Genomic DNA, 10,708 nt, shown 5'->3' on the forward strand with positions numbered 1-10,708 from the left:
ATTTTTGTATTTTTTTCAAACCTGACGATGAACTTAGAGTTCAAGAACGTTCGTATGTAAGTTTTTAATTGACCAGACTTTTTTCCAAAGCTCATTCAATAATTATGATATATTTCAATGTCACTGCAATGTCAAGGGAGTAGAAACAGCAGCTCATATAACGCCCGAAATAATTGTCAGAATTTTTGGATAAAATAGATGTGTATTATGGTTTTTATCGCCTCCAAAACTGTTTCAATTTGCCAAAAATGCTCTACTTTTTTAGAACAAACCTTTCTAAGTCGACCAATATTTTTTTTAGAATTACGATGCAATTGTGAAACCAAGATTGGGAACGGTAACAGTTGCAAATCTGGATGAATATTTGTTTCTCCATGCAGTCGTTCCGTCCTGAGAAGGTAGATCTGGTGTCTCATCTGCATAATTACTTGCTCTTCCAGCTTTTTCAATTCTAGCAGTGGGCACAAACGGGACAAGGCTTGAGTTCTGTGGTTAGGAAGCTGTTGACTAAATTGTTAAAGAAGTTTTAGAGAACTGGTAAGAGAAGACGCTACTCGTGGAGATATCCGACACCGAACACGAAAAAAATTGGTTCAACCGAATTTACAAGAAAATCTCACATGACCTCAATTTCAAACCTTGTTTTTTTGAAGTCAAACACTTTAAAAGCTACCAGCACAAGTTCAATTCCCAATGGTTTAAGGTAACTCCCTGCAATAATCTATATCTTAAATCGTTAGAATCAGAAGGTTTTCGCCTGTGAGCAAAATGGAGTGCACGGTATTTCCTGTCACAGGAGCGCAGGAAAATTGTTTCATCAGGTTAAATTCAACCATTAGATTGAGCAAACTTTGACTCCAGTAGAATACACTCAGAGATAGTACCTATTCACCTCTACAGAACATACAAAAACAGAACCAGTGGACTTACATTTGGACTATGGTAGACAAGTAAGCAGTTTTTGTAAGATGTTACAGTACGGTATTTGCTTGCTCATTCTCGTGTTGAGATTGGATTTAATGCCAACCTGGGCACAGCAGCTAGCCCGACCCTAAAAACTAAAAGCAATAAAACATAGAGAACTTTCCGCAAAAGTCGGTTTTCCCCAAGATATAGCTTTTGAGGTGCAAGGAGCTGCCAGTTCCTTCAGCGAATCTATATTCAGAATTCTCTGCACAATAATCTGCGATGTATACATCGAAATCGGAACCGCAGCTTCTCTTCAACGGAAAAAATCTTTGGCAATCCTGATTTCAAATGCTGAATGTATGTTGGGAACTGTAAACGAAAAAAAAACAATTCGACAAGATTTTTCGTTTGCAGTCTATCTATTTATCAGATTGTCATCCCGTATTGTATCACTTATGAACTTTGTTTTTAACAACTTTTCCTAAGTAGCTGTTTTGCTCTTCTACCCGAGCCATACAATGACCTATCCTCTAATTCCTATTGACAATTCAACCAATATCTCACATTTTCCGTAATTGGAAATACACGCAAAATATTTTGACCTTGAAGGACGAGAAGAAGTGGACTATAAAGATTAAAGGAAAAGAAAATGCGGATAAAACGCGCAACAAATACGCAATTCTATGGGATTAATTAAAACCTGTAAATCTGTGATGATGAATCGGACAACAATAAACCTATCCGACCCTATTTTTGCGCGATATGTGACCTTTTTTTCTGAAAAAGTTGGCAGATTGGGGAAATTTAGTCAAAATTGTACATGTGTCATTGGCATATAAACTTCATTTGGCTTACAGAAAACAAAGCCGTAAAGACGTTGCTCAATTTTTCTACAAATGTTGAGAGCCCTCTGCTGAGCAGTCAGACTTAGCGGTTAAATCTTTACTGTTGGAGCATTTTGTTCGGCAATGGCCTCTCCCACAATATCGTTCAGCAATGAAAATGCGGCTGGTGACTACATAACTACTCTTTTCAGTTTATTAGAAGCTTTTGAGTTGTTTGGTGTCAAAATACAGAGTGCGAAAGCTTAGTTTTTTCTGCCGACAAACGCAATATCAAATTAAATAGTGTTTACAACAAAAAATTTCAGTGCTTTCGTTTTGTGGACATTTTTAATGTTGTGATTCTCTTTTTATCGTGTCATCATTTGTATTGTTTGGAAAAAAATTTTTAAAATTGTTGTCTCGGTAACCATTTGTTTCCTGTTTCTGCATACGGCGATATAATTATGCAATAAATTCTCTCCATTTATTAATTATATTCCAACATTGATGTAGGTTGAGGCGAGGCATTGTAGGAGTTCAACCCAATGGCTCAGCATAAATTGATTTTCTAACTAATAAATTCCGTCTACATTAATAAATACAGATATTTTTTCGTTGCCGATATGCGAGGGTAGCGTAAACATTCTTAAGATGTTACAGTACGGTATTTGCTTGCTCCTTCTTGTGTTGAGATTGGATTTAATGCCAACCTGGGCACAGCAGCTAGGCCGACCCTAAAAACTAAAAGCAATAAAACATAGAGAACTTGCCGCAAAAGTCGGTTTTCCCCAAGATATAGCTTTTGAGGTGCAAGGAGCTGCCAGTTCCTCCAGCAAATCTATATTCAGAGTTCTCTGCACAATAATCTGCGATGTATACATCGAAATCGGAACCGCAGCTTCTCTTCAACGGAAAAAATCTTTGGCAGTCCTGGTTTCAAATGCTGAATGTATGTTGGGAACTGTAAACGAAAAAAAACAATTCGACAAGATTTTTTGTTTGCAGTCTATCTATTTTTCAGATTGTCATCCCGTATTTTATCACTTATGAATTTTCGTTTTTAATTACTTTTCCTAAGTAGCTGTTTTGCTCTTCTGCCCGAGCCATACAATGACCTGCCATCCTCTAATTCCTATTGACAATTCAATCAATATCTCACATTTTCCGTAATTAGAAATACACGCAAAATATTTTGACCTTGATGGACGAGAAGAAATGGACTATGCAGATTAAAGGAAAAAAAGTAGCGGATAAAACGCGAAAAAAAATACGCAAGTCTATGGGATTATTTAAAAGCCTTAAATCTGTGATGATGAATCAGGCTTGATGATTCAACAGAAAACATGCGTGAAATAAACGTTACTATTTAAATGTGCCTTAAACATTTTTTAATTGAAATGGACTTAATATGAACAAAAATCTAATCACCTTTTGCTCTGCTTTGACATCAGTTGTGTTTAGTTCATTCTCTCGTGTCGTGTGGTCAGTATTGAAGTTAATCATATTTGTTAAATCAATTTCTTTCGTGAAGCTAATGTTCGTTTTTCATACGATAGGTGATGAAACTTTTGCTTAAATGATGAAACTCCATTCTTTGCCTTAGAAAGGAAATGGTTGTAGACGGGTCCGGATATGCTGTATCAGTATGATGAAAACTGCCCATTTATCACTAAATCAAGACACATGCACAACAGTCTCGTTCTCACCTATCGTGGGCTGCCTTAGGTGCATACAGTATTGATCCCGCGTTTCAACAGATAGCGTCCTCGAAAAGCTTTCTCGGACAACAATAAACCTATCCGACCCTATTTTTGTGCGATATGTGGCCTTTTTTTCAAAAAAAGTTGGCAGATTGGCGAAATTTAGTCAAAAATGTATATGTGTCATTGGCAGATAAACTTCATTTTGCTTACAGAAAACAAAGCCGTAAAGATGTCGCTCAATTTTTCTACAAATGTTGAGAACTCTTTGCTGAGCAGTCTGACTTAGCAGTTAAATCTTTTCTGTTGAAGCATTTTGTTCGGCAATGGCCTCTCCCACTATATCGTTCAGCAATGAAAATGCGGCTGGTGACTACATAACTACTCTTTTCAGTTTATTAGAAGCTTTTGAGTTTTTTGGTGTCAAAATACAGAGTGCGAAAGCTTAGTTTTTTCTGCCGACAAACGCAATATCAAATTAAATAGTGTTAACAATAAAAAATTTAGTGCTTTTGTTTTGTGGATTTTTTTTAATGTTGTGATTCCAATCTTGTGATTCCCTTTTAATCGTGTCATCATTTGTATTGTTTTGAAAAAAAAATTAAATCTGTTGTCTCGGTAACCATTTGTTTCCTGTTTCTGCATACGGCGATATAATTATGCAATAAATTCTCTCCATTTATTAATTATATTCCAACATTGATGTAGGGAGAGGCGAGGCATTGTATGAGTTCAAACCAATTGTTCAGCATAAATTGATTTTCTAACTCATAAATTCCGTCTACTATAATAAATACAGATATTTTTTCGTTGCCGATTTGCGAGGGTAGCGTAAATATTCTTAAACCAGAAGACCGGTTTCAAGAACATAAACGGTTAGGTCAGCTTTCACATTCTTTACCCCTCTCTCTGCGCGAAGCCCAAATGAAGCCCAAAAAATCGTTTTTGCATTAGAAAGGAAAAGCAATTTGATTTCAAATGAAAAAAGACAACAATTAGAAGCCAAATCGAATACGCGCAAGATTGGCCCTCTTGATACAGCGCGAAAAAGAAGCATCCAGCTTATAGAACTCTCTGCTATTGAAGGAATGTCATTTTGACCTAACACAAAAGCGAGTTCCGTCATGGCGCTGCATGTCGCTACGGTTGATACCTAGTAATGATGGCTTCATTATGTGCATGTAATTAAAACTTTACTGTGGCACATGCTCTCTTTTGTGGAAAAGAGGATACATCCTCATAGGAAACAACGAACTTCAGAATTCTTTTGCGAATCTGTTATGTGATGTGTGTCTTGATTCTGAGATCAAAGTTCATCTTCAGCCGTTGCATGGGGTAACCTTTGTTCAAAATCAACGACAACTGGTGATGATGATGTATAACCAGACATTAAGGCCAACGGACGTTTGGAATCCAGGCTCAACGAACCCCACTTTGTCATAAAACTTTCTAAAGAAATACAAAAATCTGGTCCTGAAAATAGTAGCGAAGCCCACAAGCATCCTGAATCTATCAGAAAGTAGAACGAACAATAATTGAGGTTGGGAAAGGAATCTCATAGTTATGGACAAAAAATAGATTTGCTCTCCAAAATACCAACTAATTCTGCCCCATCCCCTGAAGACTCAGATTTACGCCTCTTTTGATCTTAAAGCAATTCAATAGTCACTAAAATGCCTCTTTACAGCACCACTTATTGTAAAGAACTTATTGTAAATTTCAGAGACTTGGGAAGTGCAGAAAACTCAGGCGTTAATGATATGCTCTGTTTAAAAGTGTTCCAGCCCATCAATTGCTCAAAGAATAATTATATGCACAATGAACTGCACTTTATCAAATAATCAAGATTTCTGTACCAAGACGGTCTAGGCATTGAAAATCTCTACCAGCTTGGATACTCCCTATACTTCAAATCCCATCAACAAAGTTTGGAATCAGCAGAACTTGTTCAAAATAAAACCAACCAACTATTGGAAAAGTCAAGTTTTTTGCTGTAGTCTGGCGAAAAAGATAGAGTTGATTACTAGGATCCCTTGTTTGAAAAAAAAACAATTAATGCAATCTACAAGTTCTCAAAAGCTCTGAGAAAGCTCGGATTTTACAACACACAATAACAAGCCAACATAGAACAAACCAACCAAACCAACAGAAACGATTGGATCTACAAGAAGAAGTAGTTTTGCTCAACGAAATTTTTCAATAAATTTTAAGTCCCAAAGAAGATCTTACTTTAATCGATTTCAAGATTGAAAAAACCAAATTGACAAATTTCACCGTCTCGAGACAAAAAACGTCTACGTTGGACCTTACAAAGTTTGGTGGACCAAATGATCTACCTCCAGCTTTTTATCAAATTATTTCTAGATATATTTGTTCCTCAAATATTACACTTTTCAAAAATCTAGAGAGACCTTCGGAAAATAATTTTAAGTTGAAAAATTGCCCATATACAGTAAAGACATTCAGCAGAAGATTGAAGATTACACACTAATGACACCATAATATATAGTGAACAATTTAATTATGAAGTTTTCTACAAATATTTCAGCAAATTTCCACCTTAGTATCAGCACTTTTTTTGGTAAAAGACAAATTTGTCCAAATCAACACGCTATTATATCTCAAAATTATACAGGATGCGCTCGATGAAGAAACTAAACGCTTTTTATATTGACTTCTCGAACTAATGTGATAAAATCAAACACTTTATACAGAAAGTTGCTGATATAGAAGTTGGTAGATGCATGCTCTAGGTGCTTTTCAAATTTGTTAGCTCCAAAATATTGAACCTCACGGTTGGAGTCGTACAAAACTCACTTGTTGGACCACAATTAATCTAAAACTCGTAAATTAATTGCCAGACACTTTTGTTTTTGCTAAACCGTTCATTTTTGCAGGTGATCAGAAATAAAATTTTTTCTTGATTAATAGAAATTTTAGGTTTTTTCCATTTGTACGCCCTCTTCCAAGTATACTAAATTTCCCGAGTTTTTGAGCTCGTGCCACCGCATAGTAAATCATCATGAAAAATTATGGCTTTTGCGTTGGTGGCGTTCAAAGAATATGCACCTCAAAGCTGGAGCACAAACTGAAAAAATCCGAAGTTTCTACAAAACAAAAAGTATTTTAGATGCCATTGAAAATTGAGTCCAAACAAAAAATAGGACCTACAAAGGTGACTTCACAATGAAGAGAGACTAAAGAAAGCAAAAAGTGTTCTAAATGCTCAGAAGAAATGTTGCCTTTCAAGTAACAGCAGTCACTAAACTACAATCTCCAATTTCGTCTGTTCTTTACGGTTTTTCATGAGGCGCTACCACAATCAAAGATGCACATGCTTGTAGGCTTTCAAAAAATGACTGTTTAATGGATAACTGGTAACAAGGCGGCAACTTATCTTACCCAAGCCCAGGCCTCCACTTATGAAAAGACTTTAAAAGGTAATAACATTTATAATTACATGGGCGAGCTTCTTAGTTAAAGTCGAGCTAGTATCTTTTATTGGATTGAGCTAAAGTCTTTTCATAACCAAGAAAGTCCAGCTTAGGTCTTTCTATGGGTCGACCATTAGTCATTTCATATGCAACAGAGTTAAGTTGAAGTCTTTTTTGCAAACAATGTCTTTACTGCAAATAATAAATGTCTATTCTGCAAACATTAAGGGTTTAAATTGCAGAAAGTGTTTCGAGCTTAAGTCCAGCCAAAAATATGGGTCGAGCTAAAGTCCTCTGTAAAATTTTTGGTCCAGTTGAGTTCTTTTGCAAAAAAAAATATGAGTCAAGCTAAAGTGCAGAAGGCCTTAAAATCCAGCTAAAATCTTTTCATGCCTCAAATGAGTCAAGTATGGTCTTTTCAAATTTTTTTTGTCAAGAATTGTCTTTGCCTAAATCTATACCCGTTAATTTGTGGTCGAGCATTGTCTTTTCATAATTTGCATTACAAATAACACTCGATTGTATCAAATTGTCCATTTTTGTTGGAGAAATGCTCTCTTATTGGCACAAAAAATCCAATCAAGGACAAATTCAATAACGTTCATTTTCTGGTGGATGTTGATAAGCTTGTCTGCTCATAACGCGAAAACGAAACTTCCGGTGAAAAACTCTGCGAAATTGAAATTGCAACCAAGTGATATGCCTAAAACGTGAGAGAGACACCAATAGACCGCGGCCTTGTCAACGTAAAAATAACACCTCAAGGAGACGAAATTCTTGACAATGGTCATGTTTTTGCGTAATAATGAAGGAAAACTATGAACAAAAACTCATGGATGTACTTAATTTTGCCCAATTTATAGAATTGGAAGGTGAGAACGATAAAATGATTGTGATTGTGGAAAATGAAAAAAAACTAAGCAGCACCTTGCTAGAAATGATGAGGCAGGAGCTGATAAGTGAAAGAATGTATCACAGACTCCGAACAACAGGAGCACAGCCTGCTCGTCTGTATGAGCTTAGTGTTTCGAGCTTAGTCCCAGCCCAAAATTTGGGTCGAGCTAAAGTCCTCTGTAATTTTTTGATCCAGCTGAGTTCTTTTGCAAAAAAATATGAGTCGATTTATAGTCCACAAGGTCTTAAAGTCCAGCTAAAATCTTTTCATACCTCAAATGAGTCTATTATGGTCTTTTCAAAGTACATTTTGGTCGAGCATTGTCTTTACATAAGTCTCCAATAGTTAGTTTTTAGTCGAGCACTGTCTTTTCATAAGTTCCATTACAAATAACTTTGCAATGAAAACACTCGATTGAATCAAACTTTTGATTTTTGTTGAAGAAATGCTCTCCTTTTGCTCAAAATATCCAGGCAAGGACAAAATCAATGATGATCTTTTTCTGCTGGATGTGGATAGGCTTGTCTGCTCACTACGCGAAAACTGAACATTCGGTGGAAAACTCTGCGAAATCGAAGTTGCAACCAAGTGGTATGCCGAAAACGTGAGAGAGACACCAATAGACCGCTGTCTTGTCAAGGTTAAAAAAAACACCTCAACACCTCTAAATGTTCTTTTGCAAAAAATATGAGTCAAGCTAAAGCGCAGAAGGCCTTAAAATCCAGCTAAAATCTTTTCATGCCTCAAATGAGTCAAGTATGGTCTTTTCAAAGTACTTTTGGTCACGAATTGTATTTAGATAAATCTATACTCGTTAATTTGTGGTGGAGCATTGTCTTTTCATAATTTGCATTACAAATAACACTCGATTGTATCAAATTGTCCATTTTTGTTGGAGAAATGCTCTCTTATTGGCACAAAAAATCCAGTCAAGGACAAATTCAATAACGTTCATTTTCTGGTGGATGTTGATAAGCTTGTCTGCTCATAACGCCAAAACGAAATTTCCGGTGAAAAACTCAGCGAAATTGAAATTGCAACCAAGTGATATGCCAAAAACGTGAGAGAGACACCAATAGACCGCGGCCTTTTCAAGGTAAAAATAACACCTCAAGGAGACGAAATTTTTGACAATGGTCATGTTTTTGCGTAATAAAGAAGAAAAGCTATGAACAAAAACTCATGGATGTACTTAATTTTGCGCAGTTTATAGATGTGGAAGGTGAGAACGATAAGATGATTGTGATTGTGAAAATTGAAAAAAAAAACTAAGCAGCACATTGCTAGAAATGATGAGGCAGGAGCTGATAAGTGAAAGAATGTATCACAGACTCCGAACAACAGGAGCACAGCCTGCTCATCTGCATGAGCTTAGTGTTTCGAGCTTAGTCCCAGCCCAAAATTTAGGTCGAGCTAAAGTCCTCTGTAAAATTTTTGATCCAGCTGAGTTCTTTTGCAAAAAAATATGAGTCGAGTTATAGTCCACAAGGTCTTAAAGTCCAGCTAAAATCTTTTCATACCTCAAATGAGTCTATTAGTGTCTTTTCAAAGTACATTTTGGTCGAACATTGTCTTTACATAAGTCTCTAATAGTTAGTTTTTGGTCGAGCACTGTCTTTTCATAAGTTCCATTACAAATAATTTTGCAATCAGAACACTCGATTGAATCAAATTGTTGATTTTTGTTGAAGAAATGCTCTCCTGTTGCTCAAAATATCCAGGCAAGGACAAATTCAATGATGATCTTTTTCTGGTGGATGTGGATAAGCTTGTCTGCTCACTACGCGAAAACCGAACATTCGGTGGAAAACTCTGCGAAATCTAATTTGCAACCAAGTGGTATGCCGAAAACGTGAGAGAGACACCAATAGACCGCGGTCTTGTCAAGGTAAAAAAACACCTCAACACCTCTAAAAAGCACCTTTACAAAGTTAACGCTAACACTCAAGTATTAATCTGACATGTAAGTTGTCTTGGTCAAAAAAAATTTTAGCGAGCAATAGATGAAGAAAAGCGAAAAATAACGCCACTCTTGCAAGTTAGTCCTTCGAAATTTCAAAAATAGAAAAAAATGAGCAATAGGTCTTGAAATTTGAAAATCAACAATTTTGAAAGTTAAGAAATTCGATTTTAAGAAGTGATCAATACCGAGAAGTAGAGAACTTTAATCATTGTAGTGATTGTTGACACACACACACACAGGTATATATATATATATATATAAATATATATATATATATATATATATATATATATATATATGTATATATATATATATATATATATATATCCATTTTGTTCAAAAACACTCATAGAGTACAATTGATAACCTGACGATGCTAGCTAAAACAAGTTAAAGATCGATATAAAAATGTTAATTTAATCGACAGTTTTCGCGATAACTTGCATCGTCAGGAGATTTAAACTTGTTAAAAAAGATATACAAAAATACATATGTATACAGCAAAGTGTCTTGATTATCTATATACAATTTCAAATTTATCTAAAAGTCCAACCGGTTTCTATCTTAAAGTATGTTAAAATGTAAATGAATATTAAGACTTTCAATATGAATTGTTTCTGTGTGATTTTTGAATAGGAGATTTTTGTTTTGATCCACAATAAAATTGTCTATTTGAAAGTTTTTTATGCAAAACATGCTTTCCACACTTAAAATTTCGGTGCTAGTTCTCTCCCTTTGTACTCGTCCCACGTATTCAGTGGTGGCTTGCGTTTACTATTGTGTAGAATTTCTATGGTCATAAGTTATTTGGTATCCTGGTATTGATCATTTATCTTATAATTAATTTTGTCCCACCGGTGAATTGGTTTTTTGATGCTCAGAACGTCTCGTGGTCAAATATAGACACGTTTGTCCGACAGTGGTGGAATTGCATCCACAACAACTGAGTTCACACACCACATGAGACTTCAAATTGTTATCGA

This window comes from Convolutriloba macropyga, chromosome 3 (genome assembly GCF_964194025.1).
Source record: "Convolutriloba macropyga chromosome 3, txConMacr16.3, whole genome shotgun sequence".
NCBI lineage: Eukaryota > Metazoa > Xenacoelomorpha > Acoela > Convolutidae > Convolutriloba > Convolutriloba macropyga.